Source organism: Mustela putorius, unplaced genomic scaffold (genome assembly GCF_011764305.1).
Source record: "Mustela putorius furo isolate JIRA1106 unplaced genomic scaffold, ASM1176430v1.1 tig00000430_pilon_pilon_pilon, whole genome shotgun sequence".
Lineage (NCBI taxonomy): Eukaryota > Metazoa > Chordata > Mammalia > Carnivora > Mustelidae > Mustela > Mustela putorius.
The window spans coordinates 14110761-14138536 of NW_025421377.1; the positions used below are offsets into that span (position 1 = coordinate 14110761).

The following is a 27776-nucleotide window of genomic DNA, read 5'->3' on the forward strand; positions in this document are numbered from 1 at the left end:
ATAGAACAAAAGCTGACCTCTCCCAAGCAAGAAAAAATTGTGATGGGATGCTGTCTTCAAACTTTGACTGCAACCTCAGCTTTTCCCTTGATTTGTAGTCTGTAGGACCAGTCTATAGATTTTGAACTTGCAGACCCCAATAATCACATGATCCAATTTTTTAAAAGTAGTTTCTCTTTCTCTCTATGTGTGTGTATGTGTGTGTGTGTGACAGATACATACACAGACACATCCTATTATAGTTGACCCTTGAATTTCAATAGAGGTTTGAAATGTGCAGGTCCACTTATACATAGATGTTTTTTGATAAACATAACACAAATGTAATTCCTTTTGCTTCATAATTTTATAACTTTATTTTTTTGTAGCTTAGTTTATTGTAAGAATATAATATATAGTTTTTGTTTTATTTTATTATTTATTTTATATTATTTATTCATTTTATCATTTTATTTTATTTATCTATTACAAAATATATGTTAATCAACTGTTTATGTTATCAATAAGACTTCTGGTCAAAGTAGGCTATTGTAGTTAAGTTTTGGGGGAGCCAAAAGTTATACATAGAATTTTGACTCTGTGGGGATCAGTACCTCTACCACATTACTCAAGGTTCACTGTAGTTTTATCTCTGGAGAACCCTAATATAGATGTGTAATATTTCCACATATTTCTTCTTTTTTCTAATAAAAATGATGTAGCTGATGGTATGAAATTCAGCTCAATGAAATATAGTACAACATCTTAATTTTTCTTAGTTTGGACAGTGGCCTCAAACTATTTTGATAGGGCTTATCTCATGTTTTTTCTATTGATGTTAACTGTGGCATAATAAATTCCTAAGATGGCCCTATCATTCCTACCTTCTACTCTTCATCTCTTGTGCAATATACTTTTTTCGAATATGGATGGAGCCAGTGACTTAACTTCTAACCAATAGAATAGAGAAAAGGTGATAGGATTTATGTGTTTATGTGCATGTAGTTATGTTACCTAGATGGTATTGCCAGCCTCCTGTACTCCTTTCTCTTCCTTGCTGGCTGTGAAGAAGGAAATGGCCATGTTGGGAATTCCCACAGGATGCAAAGAACTGCAGGTGATTTCCAGGAGGTGAGAGCTGCCCTTGTCAACAGATGGCAAAAGAACTGAAGCTCTCAGTCTTACAGTTGCAAGCAACTGAATGCTGCTAAGAGCCACATGAAGGGGAAACACAGATTTCTACCTAGTTAACACTCCCGATAAACATCAGTTCTGGCTGACAATTTATAGCATGGTAGAGCACCCTGCTAAAGCAGTCCTGGACTCCAAACCCACAGAAGATGTGAAATAATAAATGTATTGTTTTAAGCTGCTAAGTCAGTGCTAATACTATTACACAGCAATAAGTAACTAATACAATAATATTTTATTACAACATCTCTAAGGAAGATTATGCAAGTTTGGAATTATGACATATTTACTTTGTTTTACATAATTATAGTTATCTCTGTTTCTCTCTGTAAAGAAGCAAGAGAAGGAGAAGAAGTAGGAAAAGAAGAAAAAGGAGAAGGGGAAAGGAGGGAAGGATGAGGTTAGAAACTTGGCTGCTTGTGCGAACCTCTGGTACACAGCTTTGTGTTGACATGATTAGTTTCCCAATTTTCCCAAATAGGCTACAAGGAGATCAGAAAAGGTGTTTTAGTTAAGTTTGTATATCAAATTGCCAGGAACATGATAGGTATTCAATATAGGTAAATTAACTGGGAATATTTAAATTAAAAATCCGACATAAAGAATATTTGCTTACACTTAATGCAAAGAACAAAATTTTACCTAGAGAAAGGGAATTTTACCAAAAAGATATTTGGACGTTTGTTCTCTTTTTTATTGCCATAGTAACAACATACTTTTTAGCGTGTCCTTATAATATTCACCAGTTCTCCTCTTTGCTGTTTTTAAAAATAGGAAGAAAACACACTGTCCATCTGGAAAGAAAAGAAAATAATAAATACAGCATTAAATATCATTTAAAATAATATGTGCAATTATTTTTACTGGGTGTCACCATACCTAAAAATAGGAAGTGATGTATTTTATGGTATAATATCCTTAGTCTGAAAACTCTTGGGAACATCATGACCTCTCATATGTATTAACTACTCAATGTGATGATTTTGAGGTTTTATGACTCTATTTTTTTTTAAGAAACACGGTGACGTAGGCATTGAATTTTTTTTTTTTTTGACAATCTCATGAACCTCACATTATCTGTAGATATTAAGTATTCTTTCTGTAATGTCCCGTCTCATAAATTTATCAGACCAATACAGCTCTTCTCTTCAGGTCACATCCATCAAAACTTATACCAACTAAAATTAATATATGTTGGTTACATCTAATTTGCTATGTGTCTGACTTGCAGAACTACTTCTCATTTTAGTAACATATATAAAATAAAAACAATTGGATTTAATTTATGTAAAAAGACTGATTTGACCATATATTTCACAAAGAAAAAAAGGCAAGTTTCCATGGGGTAGTAAAGGAAGGGAATAAAAATTTGTTAAGTGTGTGTGTGTATATATATATGCATATATATATATGTGTGTGTGTATGTGTGTGTGTGTGCACACATGTGTATATGTACAAATATGTGTATTGTGCTATAAATGAGCATATGTATACACTAATAAGCACAGATATTAATAGTATTGGACTAAGGGGTGATAATCCACATAAATAATTATCCATCTTGTCAATAGAGCAAATGTTGCCCTATTTCAGTGAAGGCAAGAAAAAGAAAAGGGGTCATTGTGTGTTCATTTATATTCTAATGAAGAGTATCTCCTTTTAATAACTTTAACCAGAGTCATTGACTAGCCCAGTTCAAAGAGAGAAGTAGCAGTATCTGTTAGAAAGCCCCAAGGTTATGGAGCTAGGAATAGTAACACTTGACCTTGTGCAGGTTTCAAAATTGGTTCATTTATCAAGTGTGAATGATAATGTTTTCAAACCTGTAGCATTATTTGTTATGCAAATTAACTGGAAAAGTGTTTATATAGTGATCAGAAGATGCTATGAGATTAAGGAACAGAGAGATTGAATTATTTGAGAATAAATCATAGTCTCCAATACTGCTGTGGCTTTACTTTAATGCCACTTTCAATATAGACAGAAAAGGAAGTTGCCTACACAATGTGATTCAAAAGGTGCTAAAAATGTTTATCCTTTCTTTACAAAAGGTTATCCCACAACAGCAGTGATAATATGGGAAATTTTCATACAGGTCATTTAATTTCTTGGTTTCAAGCCCTTGTAGGTCCTAATAAATTGATAACTCCTTACATTTGTGTTATCTCTTGAAATTTTCAAGACATTTTTATATGTTATCTATTTTAATCTTCCCTCTGACCTGTAATTTAGGCATTTAAAAGATAATTATATTCATGGGGTGTCTGGCTGGCTCAGTTGGTAGAGCATGGGGCTATCTCAGGATTGTGAGTACAAGCTTCATGTTGGGTGTGGAGCCCACTTAAAACAAAATCAAAAACAAGTTATTTCAGTTGCAAGCCTAGTCCTGGTCAGACCCGAGAGATGAGCTCAGTGCTAGATTGCACTGAGGGCTGGCACTGGTCTCCTTCACAAAGCCACAGCTGACTGAAAATTTTATCTGGGACAGTTTTCTCCCACGAAGAATTTAAGGCAAATTTAATTAGCTCTTATCAGCAAAGATAAATTCCCAGGTAAATGGGCATAGGGAGATTATGATGGGAAATTGTATCAAGAAAATTCTGCATTATAAAGAACAAGGTCTGAGCGCACGTGCAAATAGGAGGGTGGGTTACTGAGAAGGAGCGGCTGTCTTATCACCAGATACTCGGGAGCCAGGAAGGGCCTGAATGAGAATTAGTACGAACAGGGTCACTAAGAAACACTTAAGCATACTTTGTGATCTGGTTCTACTTGGAACTCGTGTTTTTCTATTCCTTGACTTGCATGGTAAGGTTTAATCCTTTATTCAACAAATAGTTACACTGTATCAAGAATTGTTCTAGATCTTGGGAATGGGACTGTGAACAAAAAAAGAGGAAAAGTCCTGCTCCCCTGAAGATTAAATTATAGTTGGAAATATTAAAACATTTAATAATCTGTTATCATCCTTTTTTCCACCTACAGCCCCTCTATCTGCGATATTCTTCCCTTCCCTCAGAAATCTTTAATATTCTGCTTAGTTTTCACATCTTTCAGGAAGCTTTTCTGATTTTTACAATCTGGACAATATTCTCATCTCATGTTTAACATTTACATTTAATATTACACTTAACACACTCACATATATTTCCATATATTAATATACAGTTTATTGCTATCAGTTTCTTTGTTGTTGTTGTGTTTTTAGCTTTAAGGCAGGGTCTGGTCTTCTTTGCATGTATTTCACCCTTGTGAAACTCAATGTCTTACACACCCGCATGATACAGGTTTGTTCAGTGAAATAGTAAACTTCCTTTGCAAATGTGACCAAAAACTATCCTTGTTTTTTGCTGTTTTGATGAGTGCATTTTGGTAAATGTTTAGTTAAATTTTCCGGGTTGATGTTCTTCATTGATCAAATGATTAGATATCTGCAAAAATTCTACATAAACTTGAAACTGTGTAGACATGTTTTTTTTCCCTGCCCTTAAAGATCCTTGAAGTAAATAATGAAATATATAAATTAATTATATTAATAGAAGCCTAAGAAAGCATCACATTCACAGTTAATGTAACTGTTCTGCCTATACCTTTAAATTCCCTCTATAGTAATAGCAAGGTGATGGTTTGTAAATTAAATACACCTTCCACCTTCCTTTCTCCCAAACGAGAGCTAATGACTGACATTCTTGCTATCATTCTCAAAGATTTTGAGCAGAACATTAGTCCAAAGGTAATTTAAAAAGAACAAATTCCAAACCTATTAGGGAGAAAAATTACCTATGGAGCTGGAGTTGATCTGATATATCCAGCAAAATTGGGGATAGCAACTTGAATAATGATCCGGAAGACTGACAGAGTGATGGATAGACTTCTGTAAACCCATGGGGCTCGTAGGGGATTTCTTCGCTGTCTATCTATAGTAGCAGCAACTGGCATGGTTTCTTTACTCTGCAGCTGAAGTGTATTAGAATACAAATGAATTAACATGGACTTTTCTTCCTTTTCTCACTGTCAATTTTATTTAAAGAAATACACTGTTAGACATATACATTAAAGTCATGTTGTACTTAATAATTATCCCTTCCCTCTGATTTGCTTATATATAAACCTTCATGAGGTTAGCAAGTTTTATTTTGTTCTGCTAAATGAGCAGACACTTCAATAGCTACTCATAGAATCTGTTTGCCTACTCTTCACCTTTCCCTTCAGAGTTCTTGCTTAAAGATCAATGGTCCCTTTCCTCTTACTAATAACCTTAGTGCTTCAGAAGTCATGTGCAGGGAGGGGAGTTGACCGTACCTGCACTGACTTTGCTGTTCTGTGACTTAACAGTTGAGTGGTCTTAGCCAAGTTGCTTACCCTTTCTGTGTTCTCTCACTTGTGAATTAAATAACTCACAGTAATGTCATGAAGTTTGAATGCTAGTGCAAACATCATCTAGAACTCTGTAAGCACCCAGAAGTGTTAATTCCTTCCCCATCCATGAGCATAGCCTTTTTGGGGACTGTGTTTTCACACTACTTATTTTATTCTTACAAACAGAGAGGAAACAAAGGAAACATATAATCTAACCACAGTGTTATTCAAAAGAAACATAGCTACTAGCCCAAATTCACCTAGCTAGGAAGACCTTGAGACGATAATCTTTAAATTATAACCTGGGTAATCTGGCTCTTACAATTCATAGAATTTTAGGGTAAGTAAAGGAATAGATGGGGGAAAAAAAAACAACAAACAACAAACACAACAATGCATTTTGGTACCTAATACCTGTTGGGCTCTGTGCCAATTCCTTAGTTTTGCGTTATTTTCTATAATCCCCAAAGCAATCCTGAAGATACTTTTTCTAAGAGTAAATTTAGACTCACAAGGGTGAATTCATTTGCCATTGCTCACCCAACCAGTTTGTGGTGAATGTTAGATTAAAACCCAGGCGATCTTTGTGATCTTAAAATCTGTACTCTTTCTATCTTATCATGCTGCCTTCCATATTCAGAGTGATCTTAGGGATATTTATGCTTTCTCTTTTTAGATGGAGTTTGCTCTAAGGAAATCAACTTAAGGCAAGCCAAAGCTTATGTCTTATATGTTCATTACATTTTTTAGAAAACCTTTTTGGACCTATTGCTTTCTTATCACCTTATTCTCATATTTCAACAGTTTTTCTTTTTCCCTGAAATTTTTCATTATTGAGACTTAATGTTCTCAGATTTCATATGAAGAAGAAAGCATTGGGCTTTAGCCCTCATTTGACTTCTAGTGTGATATATAGTAATAACTAAATCAGTTTCTACCTCTTTCTTCTACTTGCTTATGTAATGAAGAATGGTAGTGGATGATTTTAAAGCACTCTTCTAATTATTAAGTGGCAAAAGTGGTCAAAACTGTATATATTTAATAAGACCCTTGACAGAACCACTTACAACTGCTTAAAGAATATATATAAAGAAATATGATCATTTAAAAAAAATACATGTAATTTGTACTTTTTATCAGAGAACCCATATCTCCCAGAGACTATCATCTTTTACTTGTCCCTAAAAGCACACCCCCCCATTCCTCCTCTTCCTCCTCCTCCTTTTTTTTTTTTTTTTTTAAATTTCCCAAAGTATTCACCTTTTCAGATCATCTACTCTTTGAGCTGACTGGCTTAGGAATCCTCTAGTTCTTCAAAATAATAGCCAGGAAGTTTGAATATACCCCTCTTCTCAGATTTGTGAAATATAACTGTCATAATGGCTGACTTTTAACACAGATTACATCATTTTAACCTCATAAAAGAATTTAGAATTCTGTCAATATGATAGAGATGCTAGAAGGTTTATTATTTATAAGATGTTCCATATGGATAAAACCAAACACAGTAAAAAGCTTATAAAAGATCTTATGATGTCTTGAAACAACATTTTTGGTAACTTATTCATGATACCTCACAGAAATATACCTAGCCATGAGTAGAAGGCAAATTTATTTAGGAATGATCTGCCATTGAGGTTGGAAGCTATCAGCATTAATTCTTTATATGTAACAACCCAAGACAAACTGTGCTATCTCTGCTTTAAAGGCACCTCTTGCTTCATTCTTCCTCCTTTCTCCTAAACATTTTTGAGCTTTCCCAAACAAATGACACTAAAGTAAGCTTTCCCAAACAAATGACACTCAATATAATTTTTTAAAAAGATTTTATTTGTTTATTTGACAGAGAGACACAGAGAGAGAGGGAACACAGTGGGGGAATGGGAGAAGGAGAAGCTGGCTTCCTGTGGAGCAGGGAGTCCAATGTGGGGCTCAATTCCAGGACCCCAGGATCATGACCTGAGCCAAAGGCAGATGCTTAATGACTGAGACACCCAGGCACCCCTCAATATAACTTTTGAAATTAATAATATAACATAAATTGAATGCTAAGAATTCAGTAAATGCTGTTCTTTTCTCTGCTTTCTATAAATTTTAGTGCAATGAATTTTTCAGTAATATCTATCAGTGTCCCAGTGCAGAGTGAGGGCAGAGAGTCATGACTGTGATTATTTTTCTAGCTTGGCTATCACTCGGTATATGAGTTGATTCACTCATATCCATGTATAGTTATACCACTTTATACAAACGTGATTATATGAAGATTTAGATGTGATTATATGTTAATGCTACTGAAAGTGCTTGTATATACTCCCTTCAACACATATGTCAGCTTATTCTAAGAAATCATAAATTATAGATTAGTTAGGATAATCACTTTTATCTTCAACTGTGATATATTATTCATTTAGTTGAACAGAGGTCTTTGTCAAAATTTTACATTTATGTAACTGCTTTCAGGTTTCAAATTTCACAAACATTTTTCTGTTTGAACCTTATATCTGCAGAAAGAAAAGTCAATATTAGTATTCTTTTATTTTTATTTCTTTTTAAATATTTATTTCTTTTTAAATATTTATTTATTTGAGAGAGAGAGAGAGCGCACACACACAGGGAGAGGGGCAGAGAGAGAGAATTTCAAGCAGACTTTCCTCTGGCAGGGAGCTCTACTCAGGGTGATCCCATGGCCCTAAGATCAGGACTTGAGCCCAAACTGGGAGTTGATTGCTCAACTGACTGAGCCACCTAGGCACCCCTAGATATGAGTATTCTTATTTTGGAAAAGGAGAAGAAGCTAGAAGTTAATTTGAACCAATCAGTTTATTGGTGCTAAAGTAGTGAATACTTATTTTCATAAAAAAGTTAATTTGCCAAATATTTATACTTAGAAAGTTCATCAAAATATTTTTATATGTAAACACATATGCTTATTTGCCATCATGCTGGGTATGTGTCAGAGGTGAATTTTGGATTTTTCTAGAAGATTCTTCACTAAATGGATGTGCAATATTATTATTGTTATAATCAGCAATAATTTTATTTTCCTGTAGTATCCATATCTTCCTTCAGATTCTTTGTGCTGGTGAGATAACACACCATCCCTCTTGAGTAAAGCTGCAGTCATTGCATATTCTATGGAGAAGATGTAAGCTGTGAACAGATGAAAACTGCTGCTATGTTTTATCTGGCTTCTTAGAGATAAGCACTCTAAGGTCAAGATAAGGTTTTATGCTCCTGTGCTCTTTATTAATTGCTTTAAATTATGATAAGAGGTCAAAACATAAGGGTCCTTCTAATTTATTTCCTAATTATTATGTATTTATGTCTGTGTGTATTTGTTATGTCTATAAACATATAATGTCTCAGAGGGAAAAGGGGAAAAAAGTAATATACAATAAAATTTAAAGACAAGAAATGTGAAAAAGGAGACATGTTACTTTGACAGCCAGAAAAACATTTATTAAAGTATGATTTGTGGCCATGTTGGAGATAGTTGTCAGTTTGAAGAAGAAAAATCCAAAATCCATGAAACTATTTTGTTCACAGCCTTAAACAAACCTGAAATGTAAGATTAATTTTTATTTGCATAGAAATCCCATTACTCATATAATTAATGATAATTATGTCCTCTAAAGTTATGTCCTTTTAAGGATCACATTGGTTTGTTTGTCCACAAATATCTAGCTAATAGGATACAGTTTGTCTCGCCTAATATATTTTCATGCTACTGTTAACATTATTAAATTTGTAATTTTGTTTTTTATGCTTGTGTTGCATTATATCTTCAGTTCTCAAAAACGGACCCATGGCTAAAATGTGGTTTACTGAAGCATAAAAAGTGATGAAAAGAGTAACATAAATAGTGCAACCCAAAATAACATCGTAAACAAAGAGTGAAGTGTTCTCTAGTGGTGAATATGGAATGCAAATCTCTATATGCTGGGACACATAAATCTTCAAGTGTCACGACTTCACATATGTGACAAGAAAAGAAGAGTGCAAATAGGAAGTACATTTATGAATATCTCAAAAAATTGAATTATATTTGACTGGAGATTAATTTGCCACAATTCCCCAGTTCATTTTCCATTATAAAGCCTTGTCAAACAGGGGCATAAATGTCTGGCAAGACTATTTCTTGAAGGATTAATTGATGTGTTCCCTCTGCTTCCCTGTGAAGTTTCCGGCTTGTACTCTGAGCAATATTCCACTCTTCTGAACTGCATGAGTTAGGGAAATTGCCCATTTAAGAAAAAAAAGAAAAAGTCTAAGATCATATGAGAAGGGAAGAAAAGAGAAAGAAAGATGGGAAGAAATCAAGAGGGGAGTTAGAAGAGGAAGAAAAGAGAGGGCAGAAAAAAGAGGAAGGGCTTAAAAGTCCCCAATCTTCCCTGAAGAATAGGCAGACATACATTTTTAGACATGCAAATTGCATGGATTCTGGCTGTGTTGTTATTATTTTTGTTCCCAATGGGGAGGACCACCAAATGATAAACTGCAGCCCTCTGATTTGAACATCCAGTTGCAAAGAAGCTGTCCTACAACCTAAAGACTTTACCTTCATTTTGCCCACTCAGAAATATCTCGTTATGTGCGACTGACCCACCATTCTGCAGTCTGGGGCACATTCTACATGCCCCCAAGGAGGGGAACTTACACCAGCTCTCTGATAGGGTAGTAGTGGTGATGGTGATACTCCCTTTTCAAGGGTAAGGGTTGAGGGAGGTGGTAATAATAAGCTGGAAATTGTCATTTGACCTGGGAGTTCTATTTTCATGCAGTAACATTGATCAACTTTGTTGCTAGACATACCGAAGAGATCAAAAGTTGGAGCAGTATTTATGGTTGCACTCTTTAAAGCAAAAGCAACTTAGAAAACTATAGTCAACTGCAGTATTAATGAAAAATTTTACACTCATAGAGAAAGCAGAAGAAGCTAGGGTCAAAAATCTTTATCAAGATTTCATTTCTTTTGATGGCTGCATAGTATTCCATGGTGTATATATATATATACCACATCTTCTTGATCCATTCATCTGTTGATGGACATCTAGGTTCTTTCCATAGTTTGGCTATTGTGGACATTGCTGCTATAAACATTCGGTTACACGTGCCCCTTTGGATCACTACGTTTGTATCTTTAGGGTAAATACCCAATAGTGCAATTGCTGGGTCATATAAAAAAAAAAATCTTTATCAAGCGATATTTTAGGATGATGCATAATATTAATTATGCATTAAAGGAAGAAGAAGAAGAATTATGTGGTAGGTGACTGTATATATTTTTCTAAATAATAGAATGAAACCAACTGTGGAGGCTATGAATAAATTCTTGGCTTATGCACTATACAGATATGAAGGAATTATACTTGATGGTGTTTTATTATGTTTATCAGTGAGGAATTCATGTTAAAGGATGAAAGATTTTTTTATTTGGTTACATTTATTTAGTGACCTTGGCATTTTGGCTGTGGCCTTGCAAGAGGGTTGAGAGAAAGAAGAGGGGTTATTTTGTGAACAAGTTTGGGTGTATTTTAATACTAATATACATACTATTTCAGTCAAAGTGAATATTTTGTTAACACTGATATGCTTTCTGACTTTGACTTCACATAAGAAAAAGTACTAAAACTAGCAACTATGGTCAGAATGAAACAAGATAAAAATGTCAGAAAAAAAATAGTAAAATGAAGAAAAGTAATTTACCTGACAGAAGTTTAAAGTAATGGTCAAAAGGATACTTACCAAACTGGAAAGGAAAATGTATAAACAGAGTGAGAATTTCAACAAAGAGATAGGAAATATAAGTAAATAACAAATAAAAGTCACAGAATTAAAGTACAATAATTGAACTAAAAATACACTAAAGAAATTGAGCAGCTGACTAAGTGAAACAGAAGAAAAGTTCAGTCAACTTGAGGACAAGGCATTAGAACTCAACCAATCAGAAGAGGAGAAAGAAAAAAAGAATTTAAAAAGTGAAGATGGTTTTAAAAACAGTAGAGAAAAAAAAAGTGAAGATGGTTTAAGAGACTTTTGAGACAATATGAAAAGGGCTGACATTGGCATTATAGGGCTCACAAAATGGAAAGAAAGGGGTAGATTACTTAATTGAAGAAAAAAAATCAATGAAAACTTCCCTAACTTAGGGAAAGGAAGAGCTATGTAGACCCAGTCGGTCCAGAGAATTCCAAATAAAGTGAACCTAAACACATTATAATTAAAAGACACCCAAAGTCATTAATATTAAAAAATCAAAAGTTAAGAAAGGAAAGAATCTTAAAAGCAACAAGGGAATAACAACTTGTTAGGAACAAAGGAACAAGATTATCAATGGTTTTTTAGCAGAAATTTTGGGGCCAGAAGGGTCCTCATGATATATTCAAGGGCTGAAAGAAAAAACTTCCAACCAAGAATACTGTAAATGTTGAAGTTATCACTCAGAACTAAAGGAAAGATGAAGAGTTTTCAAGACAAAAGCTAAAGGAGTTCATCACCATTCAAATTGGAAACAAAGAACTTAAACTCTTACTATTTACAGGTGGCACGGTAATACACATAGAAAATCCTAAAGACTCTTGAAAAACTGTTAGAACTAAAAAACAAATTTCATAAAATTGCTGGATATGTATTTTTTTAATTTTTTAAATACACAACAAAAGTTATTTTTCATAGTTCTGGAGCTGAAAGTTCAAAATCAGGGTGCAGGCATGGTTGGGTGAAGCCCCTCTTGTGGATTGTAGGCTTCTCATTTTATCCTCATTGCAGAAAGGGCAAGGATCCTTTCTCAGGCCTCTTTTGTAGAGACATTAATCTTTTGCTTCTTTCTTTTTTTCTTTCTTTCTTTCTTTTTTTTTTTGAGTTAATTTTTTTTAAAAATTTTATTCATTTATTTGACAAAGAAAGATCACAAGTAGACAGAGAGGCAGGCAGAGAGAGGAGGAAGCAGGCTCCCTGCTGAGCAGAGAGCCTGAGGCAGGACTTGATCCCAGGATTCTGAGATCATGACCTGAGCCAAAGGCAGAGGCTTAAGCCACTGAGCCAATCAGGTGCCTGAGACATTAATCTTATCTCCCAAAAGTCCATGTCCTAAAACCATCACACTGGGCATTGTGATTTCAATATATGAATTTGGGGGTGGGGCACATATATTCAGCTTATAGCACATTCTATAAATTGTTGTCACTGTTTCTATTCACTATTGAACTACAGGTCCTGGATAGTACATTGAAATGTTAAGTAAACAATAATTTGAGATTCCATTTATGACAGCATCCAATATATAAGGTCCCCAGAAACAGCAATATACAAAAATATGTTGCCTTCCTATGCACTAATAATGAATGATCAGAAAAAGAAATTAAGAAAACTGTCCACTTACAATTGCATTAAAAAGAGTAAATACCTAAAAAAAATAAAATAAAATAACCAAAGAGATGAAAGGAATAGACACTGAAAAACATAAGACATTAATGAAGGAAAACGAAGAAGACAGAAATAAATAGAAGGATATTCCGTGTTCATGACTGAAAGGCCTGCAGATTGGCCTGCAATATATTTGTTACTTCTATGTGAACAGAGAAATGCTAAAATTGAGAAGAGTTTAGAATTATTTGCAATAATTTCATGGTTATTCAACAACATTCTTCATGGAAGCGTGAAATCAGTGAAATTAGTTCACTGAGCAGGTTTAGACTGGTTTTGGTAAAGTTCATTTTCTGATGTAAATTGATGGAGAGTGAGATGCTTATGTGTCCTAGGATTACAGTTCAACATGTGGTATTTCAAATTTTGTAAAGTGGAACTCAAAATGATACATAAATCAGAGAAAACTTATCATTTGTTTTTTTGATGATATTATTTCTAGATCATTTTTGTTTGTGTTTTAATTGAAACCGGCTTTAAACTTATAGTTTAACAGTATTAGGTAAAATAAAGAAGTGACATTTGCATTATTTATTTTCATTCCTAATGATGTAATGATGAAACATTCTTTAATGGACTACTTTGTGAAGACAGTATAAAACCTTTTTAAATGTTGTAAAATGGTAGGGTAAAGACAAATCTGAGCTTTGGTAAAGAAAGGGTATATTCAGGGTGCCTAGTTGGTTCAGTCAGTTGAGCATCTGCTTTCAGCTCAGGTTGTGATCTTGGGGTCCTGGAATGACTCCTGCCTCTGGCTCCCTGCTCAGCAGGAATTCTGCTTCTCCCTCATCCTCTGCCTCTCTCCCCATGCTCCTGCTCTCTATCTTTCTCCAACAAACAAACAAATAAATAAAATCTTTTTTAAAAAGGGTTTATTCAAAAGGGCAATTACAATAGAAAACAGGGGACTTTGACCATAGGATCTGTAGTTTCCAACATCAGGCAAAAGGGAATTTTCCCTTATAGAAATGAGAAGGCTAGAAAGAGAAGTTCTTTCTAGCCTAGAAAGAACAAAGGCTAAAAAAGAACTAAGGCTAGAAAGGCTAGAAAGAACTAAGTCAGGAAGAGGGGAATGAATAGGAGGTGTGATCAATTGATCAGAAAAAGTCTTCTTCCTTTGAGGTCAACTGAATCTTGCTCCTCCAGAAAGTCTGTATGGAAGCATTGGTCCACATTCTGATGGTGGCTCAGACTAGGCAAGACTCAAAGCTGGGTTCAGTGTGTTCTGAAGGGAGGAGAGAAACAAGTTTATACAAGAAAAGTTAGCATGTATGTTGTCCAGATTAGTCAAAAAATACAAATAGTTAAGCTAATTATGGATGAGACAAAGAATGGGAATTTGATCAGTGTCTAGTCTTGTCATAGGTAAACAAATTGGGAGGCATCCTTGATTTTTATCTAAATCATATGAAGAAGAATGGTTCTTTGTGGTAAGTTTTTTATAGAACACAAAGAATCAAGGGTAACTTCTTAACCATCACTGTTTTTCAGGAGCACAGGGCTCAAGAAGAGTTAATATTGTTAGTTTCCCCATTTGCTTAAGCCAAATGAGTATCATTCATCTCTGAACAACTCAGAGGTAATAAAATACTTGGTAAAAGTGGGGTCAAAGCAGTTTCTAAGAGTTAGGCTCCTGAGGCCCCTTGTTGGCATTGTTTCTATAAAATCACTTAAAACATTTGTTGACAGATGGTGGCAAAAGTCAGTTGTGTTATGTTTACATGTGTTAAAAGAGGGATCTCTGAAAAAAGAAAGAGAGAGAGAGAGAGAAAGAGATATGTATGTAGACTAAAAGAAAGAGCCAAAGTTGAACAATGGAATGTATCCAGTACAGTGAATTCCAAGAATTTGATGGATAAAAATCTTTCAGTGATGTAGCTCTGCTCCTTCAAATTCTTGAAGCTTGTAAGATATTGATAGTCTTGGTGATGTTGGATGGTTATCACTCCTCTAAGAGCATGCATGGCCTGCACATTATATCAGACTTCTTTGATGACCCTGACAGCAGATTGGACAGGGAGAAATCCCATGCATAGTCTACTACAATGATGAGTCTTCAAGGTTACCAAGTCTTCAGAATTTAGTTCGCAGTGCTTCCTCAGATTTTGAGAGCAAAGGACTGATAGAAGGCTGCCTAGAGTTCAGATAAGAATCTGGTTAAACAAGTTTTAGCTCTTGATGATACCAATAGTAAGGAAGGAGAAAAATTGAAAACATGAGTTGAGGATATAGCCAGATATTGAAGGAAACTAGAAGAATTAAAAATATTGTAAGGTTTGGGGTGCCTGGCTGGCTCAGTGGGTTAAAACCTCTGCCTTCGGCACAGGTCATGATCCCAGGGTCTTGGGATAGAGCCCCACATTGGGCTCTCTGCTCAGCAGGGAGCTTGCTTCCTCCTCACTCTTTGCCTGCCTCTCTGCCTACTTCAGATCTCTGTCTGCCAAATAAATAAATAAAATCTTAAAAAAATATATTATAAGGTTTGACAATGCATGCCAGACAAGGGATTCAGTCCAAATTACATGTAAGTAATGAAATTGATTTTTTGTATCCACCATTTACTTGGAATTTGTAAAGTGGTACAAAATATCTAAAAAACTATTAACAGGGTCAGATTATGATAACCTGCTTGTATGTGCTATAGTTTTTCATTGAAACACAGAATTTTTCTCTATAGTCCTCTTTATTTTGATCAATGATAATATCAAATAAAGATTATTCTAGACCATAAGTTAAAGCTCCGCTCATTAGATTTAGTTTTAATATTTACATACTTATAAAAAGAATGGTGATTTACCTTTACTGGCAAGAATTTTGAAATTTGCTTTGCTGAAAACTTTTGTAAGGAATACTAGATCGTTTTTCTAAAATTCTGCTAAGGCCAGGAAGCCAAATTAATGACTGCATGTTTCTCCTGCAGTACCTATAGTTTTGTGAATTTCCTCTCTCAAATATTCTAAATGTTTTCCTTGTGCACAATGAAAGTCTCTTACTCACCTGTAGGTCTGGGAACTCTGTGCTGGTTACCTCACTAATTTTCCTAATAGACTTTGTGACAATTAGCTTCATAAAGGTAACTTTAACTCCTTAAATCAAAATGTCTAGTCATATATGATTGAAAAGAATCATTCTACAATATGACATTTCAATCAAGGCCTTAGGCTATTAGCAATGTTTCCAATTATGTCCTGTTAACAAGGGAAAACAGATTCTTACCAAGCCTAAGCAAATAAAATAAGAGTATTTAATTAATAAGAGTTTCCAAAATAAAATATTTAATTAATATTAGAATAATAATACTTAATTAATAAGACTTTTCAAAATGTGGAAAGATGAGGTAGAGAGAAAAAGATATATCTTTCATAACTATTTACAAAAGTACAGTCTACTAAATTTTTAGGAGATATAGGAAGCATAAGAGAAAACAGAAAAAGTTTCTTTGTATCTAGAAAATAGGGTTTTCAATTGTCAGCAATATTCCAAGCAAAACCCATAATCATCCTTTATCAGTTCATTCAGTCCTGTGTAATTAATTTCATTCTGATAGATTTGGGGTTAATAGTCTCATGAACCCATCTACTTTTACACTAGAGTTTTGGAAATCCTGACTCAGTCTAGAAATATAATCTCAAAGTTATTTAGGCAATGCCATGTGAAACCTATGCTCAAGACTACTCAGTGTAGTTGTTTTCTAAAGGTCTCTGAGATAGTCTTTTTTTTTTTTTTGAAGGAAAATCATTCTGGTCTGTAGTTGATTTGCAAGCGCTTTCTAGGAAGCTTGAGAGTAAGAAAAAAAAAACTGTGTGTAGAGTATGCAAGACTTCAAAATAGTTGTGATTAAATTATTTTTGGTAATTTTCAAAAACGAACAACCTAATGAAAGCTCATTTAAAAATAATGCAACTGACAAGGAAATTTGTGGCATACAAAACAAAGTTGACTGAAAATCAAAGTAAGAAGAGATTTTAATAGCATACATAAAATGTAATATGATTGAATCTTAGCACTAAAGTGAGAAAACTTTTTCTTTTTTTTAAAGGTTTTATTTATTTATTTGAGAGAGGATCAGAATGTGAGCAAGAGAGAGAGCAGGAGCAAGTGGTAGGGGCAAAGGAGAGGGGGAAGCAGACTCCTTGCTGAGCAGGCAGCCAGATGCGGGGCTTGATCCCAGGACCCTGAGATCATGACCCAAGTGGAGGGCAGACACACAACCAACTAAGCCACCCACGCACCCCAAAAACCTTTTGTCTTAGGTAATTAAGACCATGGTAAGGTTAAAAGAAAACACAAGAAACAATTCTGATATAACAGAACTTTTGGCTTCTAGGCAGGTTATTCAGAAAGTAAAGATTCAGCTCTTACAACAAGCAGACGAAAAATTCAAGAATTGTCTTATTTTAACAGAGAAAACCAGATTCTAGTTTTGCATCAATATATACAGTTGACCCTGAAAACTGTGGGGGTTAGGCGGTGCTGACCCTCAATGCAGTTGAAAATCCCCTTTTGACTCCCTGAAAACCTAACTACTGATAGTCAATAGTCTAGTAGACTGTTGACCAGAAGTCTTACTGATAACACATTTTTTATGTTATATGTATTATGTACTGTATTCTTACCATACAAGCAAGCTAGAGAAAAGAAAATGTTATTATAAGAAAATCATATGGAAGAGAAAATACATTTTTGGTACTCTGCTGTATTTATTGAAAAAAATTTGCATATAAGTGGATCCCTGCAGTTCAAACGCATGTTATTCAAGGGTCAACTACAACATTTTGTACAAAAGCCCCCTACAAAAATTTCTTATAAATAAACCCATCAGAGCTTTGACAGCTTTGAGCAGAAGCAGAACAAATAAATTTATTTTTCCTGGAATATTACAATTCTCTATACCCATTCAAGTTTTGTCCTCCACTTTCCCCTTTCCCATGTGGAACAACTAATAATTTTACATTGGAACAGAACTACTCTCTCTTCCTTTAGCAAAAACACTTTCTACATACCTCGTATGGAAAACTATTTTTCTCTGCCACTATTTCTCCTAGCAGAACCTCATTAACATACAGTGATTATAAATTTTAAATACATTAACTTCTATTTCACAGAGAAAAGTGTAAAGTATATAATTGTGAATGTAGGCCGGGGTCTTGTTGTGGGGCTGAGGAATATACATCTTCTCACTTTTACCATATATGTCCCTGTAATATAATTTGTCAATGTAACCAAAAATGAATACATTCATTAACAGACCCAAATACATAGAGCTTTAAGATTAGGCTTAGTAATTTATGTTTCAGTATTTTATTTTAGAAATAATTTAGGTAATTAAACAATAATCATTAACTAACCAAATTTAATAGAAGTCTAAGATTTTAAGTTACCAAAAATCTTGGAGATTATGCTTTCACACTGACATACCAAGAAACATAATTATTGTTGAAATAAAGTTTGTTAGAATGATTTAATTTGATTAATCATAAATTTGCATTTTTCATAATCTAAAGCATCCACTAGATATAATTCAAGTTTATTTAGTAAGTAATGTGTAAGTGTAGGAAGAACATATCCAAATACAAAAAAGAAAAAAAATACTGAATTAACCTCAATTTTCTGGTTTTTAAGAATATTTTAAGAATATTCCATTTAGGTAAACACTTAGTTATCTCTAAGACAATTAGAATAGAGCTCCTTTGAGGCATTTTATAATTTAACTTGGTAATCATCAGAGGTAGGGAAATACTACATATACATAGCTAAACACATACATACTATGTCAGTCTGGGGAGGCAGAACGAAATATTCTTTGTGGCTCTTTGTAGTGGCCCTGACCACATGGGTCTCCATAGCGGCCGTGCTGCTATGGCTCTTTACAGAGACAGCCTGACCTGCCGAAACCAAGGTAGTGATTCATTCAGAGATCAAGGAGGAATCAGCCTTGCCCTCTGGGTTTGTGTTGGGAGTAGCCGTCTTGATGATCTCTGGATTGCCTTCGAAGCCATTTTCCCTTTTTTCTTGAAGAATGATACACCTATATTAATAACAATAAATTTATGGTCCTGTCCTGTAGAATCCCAGAAATCTGATGGATTTCATTCATTCTGTTCTGTTTTCTTTGTTCCCGTAGTTGCAGCTGGTATTTTTTTAACTTATGTAATCCCATCTCTACCCCTGGTCTGTTGAGATGGCGGAAGCCAATTAAATCCATGAATCACATCCATGATTTTTTTTATTAAGTGATTGCATAGCCACACTCCGTGTTCTCCTCAGAAAAATTTTCCATGTTTTTTGTAATATGGATAGGCTGAACATTCTTTGAATCTTCAAGCTCTGGTTCCTTTATCCTTACCAACTACTTCAAGTTATCTCTCCTCTTGCAATTTATGTAAGTGGTAAGGAAAAGCAAGCTTCTCCTTCAGCACCTTGGTTAGAAATTTCCATTGCCAAATATCCGAATTCTATCTTCCCCAAAACACTAGAATACAGCCAAGTTCTTTGCCACTTTATAACAAGGATAATCTTCTGTTTCCATTAACCTATTCTTCATTTCCATCTGAAAACTCACAAAAATTACCTTTAGTTTTCACGTTTTTATCAACAGTCTCTTCAAGATGATCTGGGCTATTTCTAGGCTCAAAATTCCCATGGCCTTTATGCACTCAGTTCTGAAACTACTTCTACATATTTAGGTAATCATTACAGCAGAGCATCACCTGACAGTACCGAAATTTGTGTATTACTTTGTTGGGGCTAGCATAACAAAAATACCACAGACTGATGGCTTAAATACCAGAAATTAATTTTCTCACTGTTCTGGATCGTTTAAAACCAAGGTGGCAGCATGAACAGGTGCTGGTAAGAGCTCTCTTTCTGGCTTGCAATTTGCTGCCTCTCACATGGCCTTTCTTCTGTGTTTGCGAGGGGTAGTGGTGGAGAGAGAGAAAGAGAGAGAGAGAGCAAGAGCGTGAGTGAGAGAGACAGAAAGGGAGAGAGAGAGATCACTTCAATGTCCATTCTTTTTCTTTTAAGGATACCAGCTCTATGAGAACTCTTCCTTTATGATTTCACTTACCCTAATTACCTCTCTGAAGGCCCTATCTCGAAATATAATCACATTGAGAGTCAGACCTTTACTATATGAATGGGGGGGATTCAGTTTGCAGCACATACACGCATATACATGCATACATATACAAATAGACCTACATGCCGAGATTACAGGTTCAATTCTAAAATTTCGCTTAGGATCAGATATAAACACAGAAATATAAAACTCATGAGTTTGTAGGAAATGTCTGGCTCTCATCTTCGCCCCACTTGTATATCACTATCAGAATCGTGCTTCAAGCTGATAGAAAAAATGGAGGTCACCTACTCAATGGAAGACTTGAAGAATACCCACAAATGTTTGTGGAGAAGACTTTTAAAATTTTGAAGTAATCTCTACACCCCACATGGGGCTCTAACTCACAATCCCAAGATCCAGAATTGTATGTTCTACCTACTGAACCAGCCAGGCCACCCGTTCTCTCTCTCTCTCTCTCTTTTTTTTTTAATCTGGTGAGTAATCTTATTTGGTCTGTAAGTTAATTTTTGGACAAGGGACTAAATAGAGAGCGTGTGGCCATCTGGGTGTTTCCAAAGCTGTACGAGTGACCTAAAATTAGTTTGTTTTTTATTAGTCAGCTTTTTCATTCTCAAGCTGTTGCTTTGGCCCCTCCACAGGCCCCAGTAAAGCAGAGGGGCATTGAACCTAGAGTTTGGAGTGGCTGTAGGGAGTTGAAGAGCTACAGTGGGAGGGAAAGTTCTGGCAGAGATGGATAATGAAGTAGAAATTGGAGATATTGAGGTAGGAAGCAGGTGGGCAGAAGGATTCACTGGAACTGAAGGGAAGATCAGAGGCAGTAAAAAGGAAAAAAGAGAAGGGATGAGTGATGGGTGTGAGAAGTTATACACTGTGCAGTTTTGGGCAGTCCCAAATTTCCAAAAAGTCTAGAATATTGATGTTTTAAATGATTCTATAGTGATATTTTACCACTTCTCAAGATACTGAACTGAATAATGTCTGTTATGGTTTAAATATTTGTGTATCTCCCAAATTCATATGTTGAAGTCCTAACTTCCATTGCAATGATATCTGAAAATAGGGCTTTAGGAGAGAATGCAGGTTAGATGAAGTTATGAGGCAGAGCCCTCCTGATGGGATTATTGCATTTCAAAGAAGAGATACCAGAAAGCTTTTATCTCTGAGAAAAGCCATGTGAATATATAGTAAGAAAGTAGCCATCTGCAAAACAAGGTCCCTAGAACACAACCATGCCGATACCATGACTTCAGACCTCCAGCTTTCAGAACTGTAAGAAGGTAAATTTCTGTTGTTTAAGCTTGCCAGTCTATGGTATTTTATTATGACAGCCAGAGCAACTGAGACAGTGACATGTGGGAAAACATGTAGTCAATGGGAGAAGAGGAGGCAGGAGCCTAATAGAGTGAGAGTTACTCATAAAAATAGATAATTAAATCAGAGATCCAACCTTAACTGAGCTGAGAAAGAGGTCCACTTGATTAATTCCTTCACACAATCCCCAAAGAACCAAGGAAATTCTTCTATGCATTACTGAATTGAGGAGCTAAGGAAATTCCCTCACACAGTTCTTCACTTGATGAGACAAGGAAAGACCTAAAGAGCCTCACAGAAGGCAGACAGAATCCTCTGTGCATGAAGGAATCAAAGTAACTCTTTACTATGTTACAACAGACAAATATCCAGAACAATGCACGGGGAGTTGAGACTCACCACTGTGGTGAGTTCCCCTGCTGAGAAAGGACACAAAAGACCAGAGACCTTGGAATGAATTCAGGTGAAGACTGGAGGTTTTCAGGGTGAGCAGCTTTCCACCTCAGTCCCAACACCCAAAATCTTTCAAATAGAACCAAACTGACACCTACATAAGGAGAGATTTTATTTGAAAAGATGATTGCAATAGGGAGAGGTAGCCTATTGCATTAGGAAGAGCTCTCCAACCGTAATATCTACAAGTGTCTCAAAGATCAGGCAAAAAGGAATTTTTTAAAGGAGATGTGTGTTGAGCAGGTGATGTGATCAGATGTTTGATCAGAGAACTAATTTTCCTATGGTCAGTTGATTCTTGGGAGAATCTTCTGCTGAGGCGGTAAAATTCAGTGGTAAAATTCAGAGTCTTGGAAGTAGGAGAGAAACCTAACTAAAGTTTGGTTGTATTGGCAGGTATTTTGTCCAGTATGTTCAATGGGTACAAATAGTTCAGAGAGCCAAGTGTAAGACAGAGGATGAAAATTTAGAGGATCTTTGTCTGCCCTTGAGATAGGTAAACAAGGGGCATTCTTGAGTCTTATCTAAGTCCTATATGAGTAAAGGTGGTTCTTTTCAGTAAACCATTTCTCAGAACACAATTGGATGAATGTGTGTGTGTATGTGTGTGTGTGTGTGTGTGTGTGTTGAGGGTCAGGTCTTAGCTGTTGGTGTTTAAAGGAGGACACTGCCTATTGTTAGGATCTACTTTGTCATTTATAAACCAAATGATAGCAATGGAAGTCACTCTGAAAAAAATCCCAAAGAATTACTAATTTTACTTAGAAGCATAATATCTTATGTACCAAGTTTGATTTTATAGCTATAATTGAAGAGGAATGTTAAAACTAGTGTCTTATTTATAGGATCATGAAATGACTAACGAAGCAATAAAACCATCAGAATCTTAGCAGAAGTTATGAATAAATAAAAAAAATTTCAAACCCTCTAAAATTACTTGAAAGGAAGTGTATTGAATCAAAGGCTGAGAGATGTTTTATAGTTGACTTATGAACATTACTGCTTTGCATGGTAATGAAGTAACAGTTAGCCAAGATTAAAATATACTATTGCTTTATTGTTATGTTTGCTTAGAAATACTGGGTGATTTTGTAGTAGAGAAAGTAGTGAAAATGCTACTTTCCACTGATACCTTAATGGTATATTCCAGAACAGACTAATGATAAGGAGGACCATTTTAGAGAATAAGCTGTCAAATTATCTTTTGTTACCACTTGGCAAACACCCAGATATGGCTAACATGACAATTTAAAATAATGAACATAGTAGTGATGGGAAGGAAGAACAAGTTTTTTCAACTAAATTGATGGAAACATGACTAACTTTTAAAATATTTTATAAAAATATAGAATATTACTTTGTGTAAAAATTAAGTCTCTATAGGTGTGTTCTACAAAAACAGTTGTGATGTCAGAAGAAGCTTCTGAAGTCCTTATGTAAATTAAAGAGTGAGCTTATGCCAAAATGTAAATTGATACCTTGCTTCCTTCATGGTGAAAGACTTGCTGTGGAGAAAAAAAAAAAAAGCACCTAGTGACTAAGTAATATTTAGTAATTACAAAAGACTAAAATATTAAAGTTGAAATTATTAAGTGGTAATACTGAGGCTGATCATAAATAATTAACACATTCTAGAAATCAAACATTCTTTTCAAAATGTTTGAATTACTGAATGAACATTTAGTATATCCACAAAATAAAAATAAGTTTGGTCTTAATTTTTTAAAGTTATAATTTGGCATCTAGTTTAAAAATTGCATATATTCAGCATTTGTAATCTTTTAAACTTTTGCACACAATGGATGCATGCAACATAACTTTCACAGACAGAGAAGACCAAAGAACAATAACAAAAGTTAGAATTCTGGAAGAACTATTTCAACAGATTCTTTAACATGTTTCTTAATTTAGGAATATGATAAGAGGATATTAATATTACTATTACATATCTGTAAAAATTTATCAATGAAAAATAAGAATTTTACAGAAAATTTTTAATTGAGCTTTCCAACAGAATAAAATTAAAATAGAATATCTATGAATCTACAGTTCTTTAATCATAAAAAATTTAAATTTAATCATAATTTTACAGAATAGGTTCTTGGAATTTCTCCTGATCAGTAATTGAAGATGAACTTTGAAAAGCAGCATAATTTCCTTCATTTGGATAAAGGTTAAAAATGAACATTCAGAGGGGGCACCTGGGTGGCTCAGAGGGTTAAGCCTCTGCCTTCAACTTTGGTCATGGTCTCAGGGTCCTGGGATCGAGTTCCACATTGGTCCCTCTGCTCAGTAGGGAGCCTGCTTCCCCTCGCTCTCTCTGCCTATCTCTCTGCCTACTTGTGATCTCTCTCTGTCAAATAAATAAAATTAAAAAATAAATTAATGAAAAAAACCATTCAGAGATTGAAAGGATTTTAATTTTCATCTTGAATTTAATTCAACAAACCTCTTGGAGAGTGGCCTCTCTACCCATGTTATTAAAACAGAATATAAACACCATGTTAATACACATTATTCCATGCAAGCACCACTGCCATCAATATTGCCTAGATTAAATAAACTAACAAGAGAAGAAAACTCATTCTTCCTATTATATGTATTAATATACCTGTAATTTATCAAAGTTTTCAGAAAGAAGTTTAACATAGAAAACAGCTATTTTGCTTATAACTTTTCATTAAAGTACAGTTTGAAATGACAAACAGGTAGCAATTTGTCTTCTTATACATTACCACTTTTGAATGGTCAATGGACCACGTGCGTGTTTTTAAATTCTTCTTTCCTAAGTATGGAGAATTTGGCCTTTCATACTTATATTTTAATGTTATTTTTTTCTAGCAATTCATTGTTATATTTTACAACTCTCTCTGACCATGACAGATTATTAATTAAAAAATGATAAGAAGGCCTTCATTAAATATAGCTTTAAAAGCCCTGTTCAAGGGGTGCCTTGGTGGCTCAGTTATTAAGCCTCTGCCTTCGGCTCAGGTCATGATGCCAGTGTCCTGGGATTGAGCTCCACATTGCATCGGCTCCCTGCTTAGCAGGAAGCCTGCTTTTCCTCTCCCACTCCCCCTGCTTGTGTTCCTGCTCTTGCTGTCTCTCTCTTGCTGTCAAATAGACAAATAAAATCTTAAAAAAAAAAAAAAAAGCCCTGTCTAAAGCATTCTCTGATATTCTACTCTAATTCTGCACTGTTGCCCTTTAACCCTCACTCCCATTAATTTCTGTGAATTAAAAGCTAAAATCTAATGTTGTAACTTGGGTTATTTTTGCCTCTTTTAGTGAACTGAAAACTACTCCCGACTTAAATCCACTTCTGATAACTTGCCAATTCCCTTCATTATGTTAAGGTATGATGTGCTTAACTACTTGTTTTTTCTCACAGATGAGCTTCAAAAGGTATGTAGAAGTATACAAATTTTGAAAGTGACAAGGAATACAGGTTTCATAAAATATACCTAAAAATGTTTATGTTGTCCTTTTGGAAATATTTTCAAGGCTTCAAAATATGGAAGTCATAGTGGTCAAAAAATATCTACTTTCTATTTTATACCGGCATATATGTTTTCTTCAATGCACTCACAAAGGATATGACCAAGAAGGACAGTAAATATTAAACATTCTAACAAATATTATAACAAATAATTATAAGGTGTTTTTGAATATGAAGATAATTACAGGGCATCTTGTGGTACATATAATAGGGGACTATTTAGGATGAATAATGGCCACCCAAAGACATCCACATCTTAATCCCCACAATCTATAAATATTACTTATTCTGGTAAAATGGACTTTTTAAAAAAATATTACTTATTTTAAAAAATAAAATGGGTAAAAGAATCTTGAGATGGCTCCCCATTCTTTATCCTTCTGGATTAACCTGTTGGGTCCTGCGTAATCATAAGAGCCCTTATAAGAGGAGATCAGAGTTACTTACATTGGAGGTATGACTATGGAAGCAAGAGACTGAAATGAAGGGAGGAAGAAACCATTTGCCAAGAAATTCAGAAGTCTCTAGAAGCCAGAAAAAAACAAGGAAATAAAATCATTCTCTAGAGCCTCCAGCAGGAACCACCCCTGTCAATGCCTTGATTTTATCCCATTCAAAATGATTTTGGAGTTCTGATTTCCAGGACTATAAGGTAATGAGTGGATGTTGTGTTAAGCCACTAAGTGAAAGATGAAAAATAGAAAACCGATACGGGGACCCAATATTTGTATGAGATAGGCAGAGAAGCTTTTCTATATGAAGTGATGTTTAATCTGAGGCATAAGAAAAAGCAGAAATTAGCCAGGTATGGAGGAGCAAAAATTTCCCGGTAAGGTACACATAGCACATGAATTTGAGGCAAGAAAGAACATGAAGGATTACCTATTGCATTTGTAACAGATTGTAAGTATTAGTGATTTAAAACAACACAAATTTATCACATAACAGTTCTGGAGGTCAAAAGTCCAAAACCAGTCCTGCTAGGCTAAAATCAACGTGTTGACAAGGCTGTGTTTTCTGGAGAATTTAGAGGAAAATCTTTCTTTGCCTTTTCAACTTCTAGAGGTTTCCTACATCATTTCTTGGCTTGTAGCCGCCTCCTGGCCAGCAATAATATCACGCCAAACTTTTCTCTGACTTCTGTACCTCCCTGTTTTACTTATGAGGACTCTGGTGTTTACACTGGGTCCCCTGGGATTATGCAGGATTACCTCCTCATCTCAAAATCCTTAAATAAATTACATTCGTAAAGTCCTTTTTACCATGTAAGAAAATATATTCACAGGTTTCAGGGATTAGGTTATGGATACTTTATGAACACGTGTGTATGGTGAGGGGGTTATTCTGCCTACCATAGTGAGTTTAAGAAATGGAAATGATAGTAATGTTTAAAGAACAATCATCAGATAAAAGAGTAGCATGATACAGCCTTAAAAGTTAGATAGCAAAGAAGGGCATCTTAAACTATGTTAAGGGTTTCAAATTTTACCCCAAAAAGTCATTGTAATCTACTGTAGAACACTTAAAACACTTCTGAGGAATTCACTCATTTTTATTTTCTTTCATTTTTTTAAAGGATAAAGACAATGTCGGCCTCCATGTGAGGAACTGACAGGGAGTAAGTCAATAGGAGGTCAGTGCAGAGATGGTCAGAAGGAGAAATGGTGGGACCAAGGTGGTGGAACAAAGCTGAAAATAAATGGATAGATTTAAGAAAATTTTCTGATGAAAAATGAAAAGAACTGGTGAATGACTGGAATGATAGATGATCAAGCAGGCTTGGGTATCCTGATTTCTCTAAAACCCTGGCATACATGAAGGCAATGTAAACCATTAACTAAGAGGAGAAACTAGATAAAGGGCATATTAGGAATGGAGAAGTCTTGGATTTAATTAAAGATATATGATGTTTTTGTATCACAGATCCCTTCAGGTAAAGATCATTGTTTTCATAGTTTAAGAGCACAGGCAGGAGGACTAGACTGGGGATGACATACTTGTGATTCCTAGACATCATCACATCATAGTTCAAAATAATGGGGTAGAGGGTATTGCTTAACATGGACTAAGCAAAAAATTGAAGAATTCCAATATTTAATGCATTAGGTGATAAAATACTGTTTTAGGAAAAGGTAGAAAGAAGCCTGGAGACTGATATGCCATGGGAATCAAGAGATGACTGTGTTGTAAAAATGATTTTTTAGCTATGGTAAAAGTTGCTGAGAGTTTAATAAGTAAAGACCAAAGAAGTTCACTGGATTTTGTTAACATCAAATTTCTTAGCACACTTAAAAAATACATTGTAATTTCTATGGAGTTAATCAGGGCAAACGTCATGTTTTAGTGGACTGAGGAAGTGAAATCCCCAATTATTGACAACTCTGTTCTAAAGTATGACCATGAAGAGGAATAAAGAGATGGTGAAGTTAATTGGAATTTGGTGTGTAGTGTGGGGACTTTTTTTTTTAATGATAG

General features: G+C 34.8%; 1 long non-coding RNA gene across 1 annotated transcript; it reads right to left on the reverse strand.

Annotated features, from left to right (window-relative positions):
* Positions 1 to 1848: 1848 nt before the first annotated feature.
* Positions 1849 to 6888, reverse strand: LOC101689345. The gene is made up of 3 exons (XR_001181485.2): positions 6790 to 6888; positions 4951 to 5127; positions 1849 to 1964 (listed from the first exon to the last, which is right to left on the reverse strand). It is a non-coding gene; the product is annotated as an uncharacterized LOC101689345 (long non-coding RNA).
* Between the last annotated feature and the right edge of the window lie 20888 nt (positions 6889 to 27776).